We start from the raw sequence: 12,778 nt of genomic DNA, 5'->3' as shown, positions 1-12,778 counted from the left end.
CCTGCACCAGAACAGGATCAAGCCATTCAGGACTGACATCTACAAAGGTCTAGAAGATTCTGCTACTGTTACTTTAACTGATTTGCAACTGTCGAACTATCCTTGCATCCCTGGAATAGATCCCACTTGATCATGGTGCACGATCCTTTTAATGTATTGTTGAATTCAGTTTGCTAACATTTGGTCGAGGGTTTTTGCATTTACATTCATCAGGGATATTGGCCTGTAATTTTCTTTTCTTGTGACATCCTCCTCTGTTTTGGGTCTCAGGTAATGCTGGCCTCGTAAAATAGGTTTGGAACCAGGAATAAGAATAGGAATGAACCAGGATCATTTTGCCTGCTGCATGATTATGCCAATCACCAAGACAACAAGTTTGCAACAGAGAACGGGTTTAATTCACAAGGCAGTCAAGTGAGGAGACCAATCTCAAATCTGTCTCCCCTCAAAATGGGGATTCTCGATATTTATGGGATGAGGGAGCAGGGTGGTCTGAAGCGGGGATAGACGATGGGAGGTGAGGAAGAGTGAGGCAACTGGTGACATGCGCAAGCGCAGTCAAGCTTCATGGCTCTTCGTAGGATGCATGTTCACAAAACGGCGGTGTTACCACAATCCGAGGGTGGAGTTCTCAGCTCCTTGACGTCAAAGGGTCATTTATTGGTCACGGCAGGCCCAGTCGATGAGCTGGTGGTCTCAACCAGCCTGACCTGGATAAGGAGTCGACTCTCAGCTCCTGAAAAACTTAGGCACCCCACCCCGTTACCATCAGAGGTGTTATTTATAGGGTGGGCTTTAGTCATCAAACTACTTTTATAGAAAACTAACTGAGTATAGTGAAAGCCAGTTGGCCCCCGGTTTCACCACCACCAATCTGTGAAATGGGGTTTTTCTCACCCACAAAGCACAAGATGTGAGTCCCATCCCAGCTCTGCCCATTCCTAGCTGAGTGACCTTGGGCAAGTCACTTTGATTCTCTGAGCTTCAGTTTCCTCTGTAAAATGGGTTAATAAGGTGCCTGGAAAGGTTGAGGTAAGGATTAAAAAGAAACCACCTGGCAAAGCTCCCAAGGACCCTGCCTGACACACAGTGGGGTTTATAAATACTACCTTCCCCCCACCCCCCGCCACCCCGACCCTGAGAAGCCATCAGGGTGTCGTGACCACACCCAGCTGGGCTCCTCCTGCCTTACCCCCATCAGGCTCCTCACTGGCCCTGCTGACACCCAGCACTTTTCAGTTCACCCTCCACACCATCCAGGGGGTGAGGAAGCTGGACGGCCCGGAGGGAGGCACTTGGGTTAGGGGTGTAATGAGCAGAGCCTGTCCCAGCCATGCCCCAGCTGGAAAACACTGCCATCAGCCTCTGTGGAGGGAAGCCCAGGGAGGCGCCATTCCCCTCCCTTCCCCCACTTCCCGGCCACCAGACTGAGGAAGGACACTTCTGGGTTAAGTGCTCTGTATGACTCTGGAACCCTGGAGGTCCTGCCTGCCTGGCTGAAAGCTCGTGTGCCCAGCTCTGCCTCCGCCCGGAGGTCCTCAGAGACTTGTGCTGCCAACAATAGCTGCAACCCTGCAGGAAATGCTGTGGCGGAGGGATTAACAAGCTTGGCGGCTGAGCCTCTAACAAGCACAACAGTCACCATTAGGGGGAAGAGCGGGGTGTGAGCAGGGCTGGTAACATAGTGATTATATTAATCTGCCTCCATCCTGATCTGCACCCGCCTGCTCTTGGCACGCCCTTGCCCGGAGCCGCCGGGAGGGGCAGGGGCTCCAGCCAAACCAGGCAGCCTGGCTGCACCCTGGCCCCCAGCCCACCTCTTTCACTTCTGTGTCAGTTCCCTGCCTAGATGGGGGAAGGCAAAGGGAATGTCAGGGAGCAGGGGAGGAGGGAGAGCACGTGGCGCTCTCCAGGCTTGGAGAGAAGGTCTGTACAGGCCTGAGTCTAGGGTTTGGTGTTTGACCTTGAAGAATTTCTTGCTCCATGGAGCTAATAATTTATTGCACCTCATTTAATAGAAACTTGCATAGCGCTTTCCATGTGCCAAGTATTACTTTAAGCATTTTACAAATGTAAACTCGTTTAATCCTCATAACCACCCACAAGGTAGATATTATTATCCTCACTTTGCAGCTGAGGAAACTGAGGCACAGAGCCAGTTTAATTTGCTCAAAGTGACTAAACCTTACATGGCAGATCCAGGAGTTAAACTTAGGTGGCCCAGTTTCAGGGTCTGTACCCTTAACCCCTCCTCTCCGCAGCTCTACAGCCCCCACGCCCAGCTGGAAACACTGCCGGTGACTGGCTCTCAGGAGCACTGAGCTGCCCGAGGTCCTGGCGCCTCCAGGTCCGTCCCAATTATGACATTTACACTCCCCCCTCGCCCACCCCCCTTTATTGTATTTCACCACCAGCCCCCATCCCAGAGTCTGGGATGTTCTGAAAGGTTTCTCCACCAAGCACTGGTGCCTGCATGATGCCTTGGCCTCTAGGAGAGCATGCCCTCATCCCTTCCCCGACCCTGGCTGAGTCTCGAGCTCTGCCCGGGCCCTACACAGGGCTGTGAGGCCACAACACCAATGCAGAAGGCCCCCAGAGCCTTTCTCTGGTGACTTACATGCCTGGCCATCCATGTGTCTCACCAGCTCTGAAAAGCCTCAGACTGAGTGAGCTGGAAGTCACCACCTTCCAGAGGACTTTTCTAGGGATGAGCCAGTACAGAGGGCTCCTTGGAAATGGCCATGCCCATCTCATCCGCCTGGGACCCAGCACCTCGCCAGCAGAGAACCCAGCCCCAACCTGCAGACTCAGGGCGCCTGAGACATTCCAGGTCTGTGATCGCACAAGTGACCAGGCTCCCCTGGAACGGCCACTCCCCCAGCTCAGTTCCATCCCAGGGAGAGCACGGGTCAGGGTCCAGGTCTGCCGTGCTGGCCTCACTGTGTGCCCCGTGCCTGGCCCAGCACCTGGCACGTATGTATGTGTTCCATGATACGAGCGAACAAATGCAGCAATGAACATTCTCCTTTGTCTCATTCACCATCTCACATTCCAGACTCCAGCTAAGTTCTATTTGGGTTTTAGCAAACAGAATATTTTAAAGTCTTTTTAGTCTTCTTCAATGCATTTTTTTTATTGTGGAAAATATACAAAACATAAAATTTACCCTTTTAACCATTTTTAAGTGTACAGTTCAGTGGCATATACATACATTCACAGTGTTGTACAACCATCACCACCATTCATCTCCAGCATGTTTTTCATCTTCCCAAACCAGCACTCCGTACCCCATGGGCAGTAACTCCCCACCCCTTCCCCCCACAACCCCGGCACCCACCGCTGTGCCGTCGGTGTCTATGAATGTGACTGCTCTAGGATCCTCATACTTGCATAAATTTGAGTAGATGGTTCTATCACAATTCAGTTAACTATTCTCTTAGGACTGATCATACAGATTGTTTCCAATCTTTCCTTAGTATCATCAATGCAGCAACAAGTAAATCTGTGCAACAAGCTTTTTTGGGTATATTTAGGATTATTACTTTAGGTTTGATTGTTAGAGTCAAGAATTACTGGGAAAAAAAAAAACTTAGACATTTTTAGATTTTTGATCCAATTCGGTTAGCTATCCTAAAGGATTTTAGCAGTTCATTTATTACATCTAAAGGATTCCCCCAGCAATGCGTAAATGTGCCCATTTCTCTGAATTCCTACCACAGTTGGGTTTTTTAATACATGGCTAATTTGTTAGGCAAAAATATATCCATCACTTGTTAGACTAAAAATACATGTGGCAACTGGGGCTCAGTGGGAAGAGGCTGAGCTGGGAGTCGGGGCTATTTTTGGAGGGTGAGTATAGAGCAAAACGCACCCTGGACTGAAAGGGAACAAATAGCTGCCACCAGGTACAAGCGTCTGGCCCCAGGGGCTGGCAGAGGGAACCGTAGGGGGAGTAAGGAGACCAGCCCCGGGTCCTGGTCGCGCCGTGAGGGCTGGGGACTCAAGGGCAGTGAGAGGGTCATGTGATCTGCTCATAATTGAATAGACTTTTTTAAAAGTTCCATTTTACAGATGAGAAAACTGAGGATGACAGACAGCTGCTAAATAACTTTTGCAAGATCTTCCAATCCATCAGTGATGACATCAACTGAAGGGTAACGGTGTGAGTGCGTTGAGTAGATGTCTGTATGCGCTCCTTACCTCCCAGATCCCCTGGAGCTGCTCCCCCTGGTCCCAAGGCCAGAGCGCCTGGGTGCACACTCCAGCAGCGTGCTTTCGCAGTCTGACCCCCAGGCCCACCTGCGTGTCCCCATCACTTCTCACCACGCCAGGCCCCCCTTCCAGACAGCATGTAGCTCCCTAAAAGTCTCCCCTCCTCCCCCCATGCTGTTTCCTCCTCTTGGAACACCCTTTCGCATCCCCCGACCCTTTTTGGTTTGTCTAACCCACTTGTAAGGATCACATCAGTCCTGACTCCCAGCACCCCGCTCCCCGCCCACGCCTGGGTTTGGGGGTCCCTCTCTGTGCTTTAGTGGGGACACATCTCCATCAGAGCTCTTGTCACACTGTATTGTAATCGCTAGCGTGTCCGTCTCCCCAGCCAGGTGTCTCTAAGATCACAGGCTGTGTTTTTCATCTCCACCTTCCTTTACCTAAGTCTGCACTCCTGGCACATCGTAGGTCTCAGTAAGCGTTTGGTGAATGAAACCGTCTCCGCCATTTACCCTCGGAATGGCCCATTCCTGAGGCTGAGGGAGTTCCAGCAAAGGGGAATGAAGCAGGAGGGTGGAAGCCACAGGACCGGGCTCTCCTCCTGGGACAACTCTGAGACTCCAGGGCCAGCCACGGTTTTCCATTCCCCACACCTTCACCTTGAGGCTCATGGACCTCCTCCTAAGGAACTCTGGGGTGCTGGTGAGGGAGGCACTGTGAAAACACAGAACCTTCAGCCGGGTGGGAAGGCAGTAACTAAATTTCTCTGCTAACAAGCTCATCCCGGAACAGCCTCCCCTCCAGACTGGTCCTCTGGGAATAGAGACCTGGCTGGGTTTTTTCTGGGGCCAGAGCCAGTGGCTGACTGGAAGTGCTGGAGGCACAGGAAGCAGCTGGCACACGGGGGGCGGGGTGGGGGGGGGAGCAGTCTGGGGTCGGGGAGCTCTCCATGCTGCCCAGCCTGGCAGCTTCTCAAGGGAGGCTATCAGCAAAGGTGCGGGGATGCCAGCCTCCCCTCAGAAATGGCCTGCCCTCCTGCCACACCCAGCGCTCCACACTCACAGGGCCCAGCAGAGCAGAGGAAAAACATTCAAAAAACATTCAAGGGACTTCCTGCTTGGTATCTGGCCATCATCATGGGAAATCAGAACCCTTTGGGAGTTCCTGACTCCTCATTTATTTTATGCTTCATTTTCTGTTACATGGGGATGCAGGGCCCATTGAGAAAGCACCATAATCTTTTCAAGGCTCAGGACCTCCTAAATATCTCACCCTAGCCGTGGCAGGCCCATCCCCGAGGACCGGGAGTCCTAGGTTTTAGGACCGGCAGATCAAGGAAGACTTCCTGAAGGAGGCTGTGAAGACAGGGGTCGAGGTGGCTCTCACTGAGGTCCAGCCCCTGCATCTCTCACCTGGCCTTGGGTGTGGCGCCTAGCCCTTTCTTCGGGCCTCGGGGGCGGGCAGCGCCCAGGCCGGCAGCCTTGTGGGCTGGGCCACAGTCCTTCTTTATGAGTCGCGTCTCCCAGTTCCCAACATTCCGTCTTTGGAGAAGACAGTTACCAGCGCGGAGGGAGGCGGACCCGGAGGAGGGCGGGGTGGGCCCGGGGAGGACTCGGGTCCGCCGCTGAAGGATTATCAGTCTTTCAGCGGTGGAGTTTAAAGACCAGGATGAAAAATAAAAAAAGTGAAAAACAAAACCAGCAAGCCGATTACTCTAAAGAAGCTTCCCCGAAAGAAAAGGGGAAATCAGTGTTTAATCCGGACTTCGCTGATGAGCAGTTCGGCCGCACACTCGGCGCTCGATCCTGCCCGCGTCCCGGGAGAGGCCGTGCGGGCGTCCGCGGCCCGGTGCCGAGGGCCTCCCGGGGGAGGCGGCGGCGGCGCGGGAAGACAGGGCAGCCGGCGACCCCCCGCCGGCCTCTGCGTCTCTCCCCTCTCCAGCTCGGGGCCGCCCCTCCCTGAGGGCTGAGCAGGAGGCGGCAGCCTCGAAAGCCAGGAGGGACGGCAGCAGAGCGGACACAGTCCGTTTTCCTGCCTCTGAGCAGAGCCCTGTGCAAGTCCTGCCGCAAACAGCTGCCTGCGCGTACAGACGCACGCGCACTCACATCCATCTACACCACCATCATCATAAAGGCCCTAATCTTTTAGAGATGCAAACTGAAGTATCTAGGGATGAAAGATCATCATATCTGTAATCTTCTCTAAAATCCTTCAGAAAAGAAAAAAGAAGGAAGATCTGACAACTAGAAGTAGCAAGCAATAGGATATATTGGAGTATATGAGGAAGACATTTGGTGTAAACCTAATTTGGCCTGACTTTGTATTTCCAAAAGGGCATGATGTGGCTGTTGAGCACGCATTGTATATCTGCTTTAAACATTTCCTACGGCAAGAACAAATGCCCTTAAGATAAAGATGCAACTTCCCCCCACATTGGCATTTCCTTAAGGATAAGCATCTTTCCTTAGGCTAGGAACTGATTGCTGCACTCACCTGTGACCACCCAGCTGGAGACAACAGACCTGCCACCCTGCTGTGTTCACCAAGACAGCAGACCTACCTGCTGTTTCCATCAATCGCCCTGCCGACATAGTCTCATGACTATTGTAAAAGGGACATTTCAATCATATGTGAAACATCCTGTTTGGAGGTATATAACCACTCTGTGTACCTCACTTCCTTCAGGAAGAAAGGCCCCGGGCCATGGTCCTCAGATTTCAGCTCAGAATAAACTCTCCCAAATTCTCATTTATAGATTTGTTATGGATTATTTTTGTCGACAGATCAAAACGTCTTAGAAGAGAATCGTGACCACTTGGCACAGTTTCTCCCTTTTCATTCCTCAGGCCTTCTTCCTGAAGTCCAGCCTAAACCCACATTGTTGCAAATGAAGCACGTTGCCCTCTGTTCTTGCCCTGGCTGGCGTGGAACCGGCTGCTCCCCTGTGCCCTGCGAGCCCCTGGTGCCCAACAGCTGCGGCCACAGGCCAGAGGAGCAGGTGGGGCTGGAGGAGCAGGTGGGGCTGGAGGAGCAGGTGGGACTGGAGGAGCAGGTGGGGCTGGAGGAGCAGGTGGGGCTGGCTGTCCACACCGCCTGCCCGGTCTGCCACTCAGCCCCTCACAGAAGCCGCGGTGCGTCCGCCCTGCTCAGCTGCTGGGCCTGCGGCATGTGGGCTGGGACAGGAACAGAGGAAAATAGAGACGCATGGTTTTCAGTCCCCTCTGCCGGCATGCAATCTAGATGGGCATCCAGCCAGGGCTCCGGGATCTGAGCGCACCGAGTCAATGGGAAACGGCCTGTGCTGCACCAGTGGGTTAGACAGTGATAAAGTTAATTCATTCATTAAAATCAACAATATACCACATTCTCTCCCAGTCCCCCAGAGCTTGTTACAATTTTCACTGTTCTTTCATATCTGTTACCTCAGTCGGTTCTTGTTCAGAATACTATGAAATGGTTAGTGATGGGGGGTCGGTGAGCCGAGGAGTCAAAAGAAAGATTTCTTGGACTCTCAAGATCTGGCAGTAGTGCTCTTCTATTTAGAGAATAGAATAGCATGGGGACAGGACCCACGGGCAGTCAGAGCTCCTGCTGCTGCCCCGAGTTGAGGGTTAGGGCTAATTTTATAAGGCATGGGTACGTGAGTCATCTCTTCACAAGACAAAGGAAAGAACATGAAAAAAGTTAAAATGGTATCAGTGCAGGTGGGGTCTGGTCATTGGGTGATCCCATGACTTTTAGACAAGAATCAAATCGGATTAAGTAAAGGTTAGAAAGGTTAGACGCCACCACCCTAAACCAGTTACATGAGATTGCCAGACAGCAACCAACTTAAGTTCTTGCCTTCCCCATTAAGAGTTTCTAGGGATAAGGTCATCTCTCTTCTTCTTCCTGGTACAGAGAGGGAGGCACCTTTTACAGATAGATTTACCTTACAAATGTAAATGTGTCCCAACAAGGGCAAGTTCCATTCCCCAGAGCCTCCTTCCCTGTCCCAGTTTATCGAAAGCAATCAGCCCAAAACAATCCCGATGCCAAAGAGACATATCCTGGGGTGGCCAATTTCAGGTCCCTACAAGGTCATCCCCCCTTCCTTCACAAATGCAAATGTCTCTCAAAAGGGCAAGCAAAACTCCAGTCCTCGGAGCCTGCTTCTCATCTGCAGTTTTAAAAGTAACCAGCCTAAAAATCCTCATCATAAACCGTTTTAAAATTAAGCAGCCTAAAAATCCTCATCAGTTAGGACTGGAATCATTCGTCCCCATTCTTCAGATGCAGACACTGAGGCCCGGGAAGCTGTGCAAGTGAGCACATAGATTAGTTAGTGTCCATGCTGGACCAGGACCCAGGCACTCCCCTTGCCACCGTTCTGTCCGCAGTCCTGCCGCATGTGAGGCCTTCCACACTGGCTACAGCCAGCCGGGTCTCTGAGGGGACAAGCTCTTGGCCGCCCCCTCCAGCTCTCCTCCTGCCTCAGCCAGCAGCAGATCCAGCCAACGTCCAATCATTCCACCCTTCTCAGAACTTCTCTGAAAGCTCCCGGAGAGCTGTGGAGGCGCAGCATTTGTGCGGGAGAATACGGTGTGGTGACAGAGTCTGGATTCTGAAGACCTGGCTTCCCAGGCTGGCTGCACACGGGGCTCACCCGGCGGTTCCGCTGTGAAGCCGCAGGACGCCTTTTGGCCCGAGTGGTTCCCATCATCTTCTCATCCTCCTTCCCAGCCCCTGGAATGCCTCGGAGACTCGGACTGCCTCCTTTCCCCCTGAAAAGCCGCCACCACACCTCCCTAGGGGTTTGTTCTCCTTCTCTATTCAACAGGATGCTGTCTCCCCAGTTCCTGTGTTCTTGGTGCCTCCAAATATGCAGATATGTGAGTTTCCTTTTAAGAATTTTAGGGCTGACTGCTCAGGGGAATGGATGGGAGATAAAATTATCAAGCAAGGAGAAGTGACAAGGCTTGAAAGTCTGCGGCCTAGTCTTGCCTCTTCTGTATAAAGCTCTCTTCAGAGATGTTAAGAAGAGATAGGGCCCTGCTTGCTTCCGTCCTCTGTATCACCCCAAGTAGCTGCGCGGCTCTACCACCTTCTGACCATCGCTATCTTAGCAGAGGCCACACCAACTCCTCCCCTGTCGTGGTCCCTCTCCTCAGCACTTGGGCCCAAAAAGACAGTTATGGCAGAACAGTTCCTTCCCCTCTGACTGACACCCAGTTCGTTATCTCTCTGTCCTAACCAAAAATAATTCTCTCTCACACTTCCACACGAGCTATGTGGCCTTGACCAGGGCCCCTCGCCTCTCTAAGCCACAGGTTCCTCATCCTGAAATGGGGCCAAAAATACCTCCTTCCCAGTGTTGAGATAATGGATTTGAAAGTACCTTATACATTACAAAGGGCAGTTCTATTGTGAGCTATGTATTGTAGCTAAGTTAAAAAAAGGATCAATGCCTCTCATTAATAGCTGTAATTTATTGAGTGCCAACTGGCTGCTGCTTACTATATTAGTGCTTTAAATGCATTATTTCCAATACAGGCATTGACCCTGGCAAATAGAAATGGCAAGCAATAGGATGTATTGGAGTATCTGAGGAAGCCGTTTGGTGTAAACCTAATTCAACCTGACTTTGTTTTTCCAAAAGGGCCTGATGTGGCCGTTGAGCATGCATTGTACATCTGCTTTAAGCATTTACTCTGTCCCCAAGACAAGAACAAAGGCCCTTAAGATAAAGGTGCAACTTCCCCCAACATGGTATTTCCTTAAGGATAAGCATCTCTCCCTAGATTAGGAACAGATTGCTATGCGCACCTTTGACCACCCAGCTCCAGACAACAGACCTGCCACCCTGCTGTGTCCACCGAGACAGCAGACCCACTACCTGCTGTGTCTGTCAGTCGCTGTGCCGACAGGGCAGTCTCGTGACTATTGTAAGAGGGACATTTCAATCATATGTGAAACATGCCCTTTCAGGGTATATAACTACTCTGTACACCCCACTTCTTTGGTGCCCTTCATTCTTTTGGGAAAGAAGACCGCAGGCCATGGTCCTCACATTTTGGCTCAGAATAAACTCACTCAAATTTTCATTTATAGATTGGTTATGGATTGGTTTCGTTGACAGTCCTATCTCTGTGATTGTCAAATAGTAGGCATTCATTGAGTGTTTATTGATTAATGATATAATTTGGCTATTCACATGTCTCATTTCCTGCTGTACATCTTCAGAGGCCCAGTATGGGCCTGGAAGGGCGGGGATTGAAGAATAGGGCATGAGGCCCTCTGCCATTCTCTACAGAGGGGGCTCTAACTCCAGGAGGGGGACATCTGTGTAGGGAAGGAAGACATCTCCTCTACTCACTCTGGGTCCTTCTGGCTGGAAAACAAATTAAATTCACATGAGACAGAATAACAGGAGAAAAATTTAAAAAGCTTCATAACATATACACATGGGATAAGCTCAGGCAAACTGAGCAACTCTCCAAAATGGCAGAAGTTCTCATCTCAAATACCACCTTCAGCTAAAGACAAAGGAGGATGTTGGGGGTGGGGGAAGTCACTTATGGGAGATTACCAGAAAAGCACAGTAAACAAGAGTAAGGTTATTATGCAGATTTAAGTCCTTGCCTTCTGCATTGATAAGAGTTTCTAGAGATAAGGTCATCCCCCTTCTTACTGGTACAGAGAAGGAGACACCTTTACAGATGGAGATTTCCTTTACAATGTAAATGTCTCTTAAGAAAGGGTAAGTAAATTCTACTTTTCAGAGTTTCTTTCCTGTCTGCGTTTTTAAAAGTAACCAACCGAAAATAATCCTCACGCCAAAGAGACGTATCTTGGGGTGGCCAATGCCAGTCCCCACACCTGCCTCCTCCCAAAGTTCCAAGAGCACATGCAGCTTCATAATGGGAGAAAACACTGAGAAGAGAGGTTTATTTTGTTTATGAAACTGGCGTCTTGGCAAATTTACAACAGAAAATGAGTAAATCTGCTTCGTCTTGAGTTTTCATAGTCTGAGAGTTGAACTGATGGTGCCTCGTCGCCTGGCCGGGGTCGGGGAGCGAGGAGATGTGGGCCATCACCCCACGAGTTAGCCTGGAGCAGTTCGCAGGGCAGACAGGCTCCGGGAGAGGGAGAAGAGGCCCACCGGGATGGGAGGCTCAGGAAATAACACCTCCCTTTATCCACCCAAGTGAAAAAAACAAACAAAGGAGAGAGAGACTCAGGAATGGCAAAGATGGAGATAACAAAAAACTGTTTTAACAAAATATTCAGATGGGCTTCTAATGTCCCCTCCTCCAGTCCTGAATTTACCTCTTGTTAAGAATTACCCAGAATTATCAAAAACTTGGAAATAATGCAAAAAGATGATTGCTTGTTCTCTCAATGTTATGCTGGATGGTTGTCTAACAGCCTCACCAAGATGTATTTAATTTTCCAGGGGAAACAAGTCTTTGCTTGACTTCTCTGACTACGTATTAGGGCCCAGATTCATTAATATTCATTAAAATTCCATGTTAATTCACAGATTTTTGTCTGATAGAGATGCAAATAGTTTCTGTTTGATAAAAAGATAACTGCAGGGGCCGCCCCGTGGCTGAGTGGTTAAGTTTGCGTGCTCCGCTGCAGGCGGCCCAGTGTTTCAGTGGTTTGAATCCTGGGCACGGACATGGCCCCGCTCATCAAATCACGCTGAGGCGGCACCCCACATGCCACAACTAGACGGACCCACAACGAAGAATATACAGCTATGTACTGGGGGGCTTTGGGGAGAAAAAGGGAAAAAAAATTAATAATAATAAAATCTTTAAAAAAAAGACTACAAAGGCTATAGTTTTATTGCACTGTAGGATATTAGCTAGTTTTGTAAGTTTTGTAATCTAATTTAATAAGCTTATTTCAGGATTCCTTTCCTGACTAACTATATAAACCTCGTCATCAAATGCTCTTAAGAACCAGCTGTAACATTTCCTCATTAATGAATTAAACAGATCTTTAACACATATTCATTTAATATTTGTATGGAAGTAACATTTTTCACTTCTTTGAAAATTAGACTCTGACCCACTTCTACCCTCAAGCAGCAGGCTGATCTGAAGAGCCGGAACGCGCTGGGCCACACAGCCCGCAGAGCACACAGAGCAGTTCAGAGTGCAGAGCGCAGGACAGAGTCCAGGAGGGCTCACCACTTATACGCAGCAACTTCTTCAAAATCGCTAATGGATTAAGTCGCTGCCTTGTTCCTCAGGTGGACAGAGGGAGGGCTGGGGCAAGACAGCAGAAGTGTTACCCTAGAGAAGTCCTTTCTCGAGGAAACAGGGAGAGTGGAGAATGTGTCCTTACCTAACATGAGGAACAGCCACAGTCCCAGTGGGAAACCAGCCCCTTGGCTCGTGGCCAATGGAGGAAGGCAGGCAGTGGACCTTTCCTGGTGACGTCATTAGGACCACAACTCCAAGGTCATGGCCAACAGCTACTGGGACTCCATTTGCCTACAGTATGAGTCTTCTGTGACCCAGGGCTGGGCAGAGCCCAGGGCACCAGGAGTAGCTGGAAGTTCAGGAAGGAAACC

This window comes from Equus asinus, chromosome 25 (genome assembly GCF_041296235.1).
Source record: "Equus asinus isolate D_3611 breed Donkey chromosome 25, EquAss-T2T_v2, whole genome shotgun sequence".
NCBI lineage: Eukaryota > Metazoa > Chordata > Mammalia > Perissodactyla > Equidae > Equus > Equus asinus.
The sequence above is the reverse complement of the archived record's forward strand: the minus strand, read 5'-3'. Positions refer to the sequence as shown.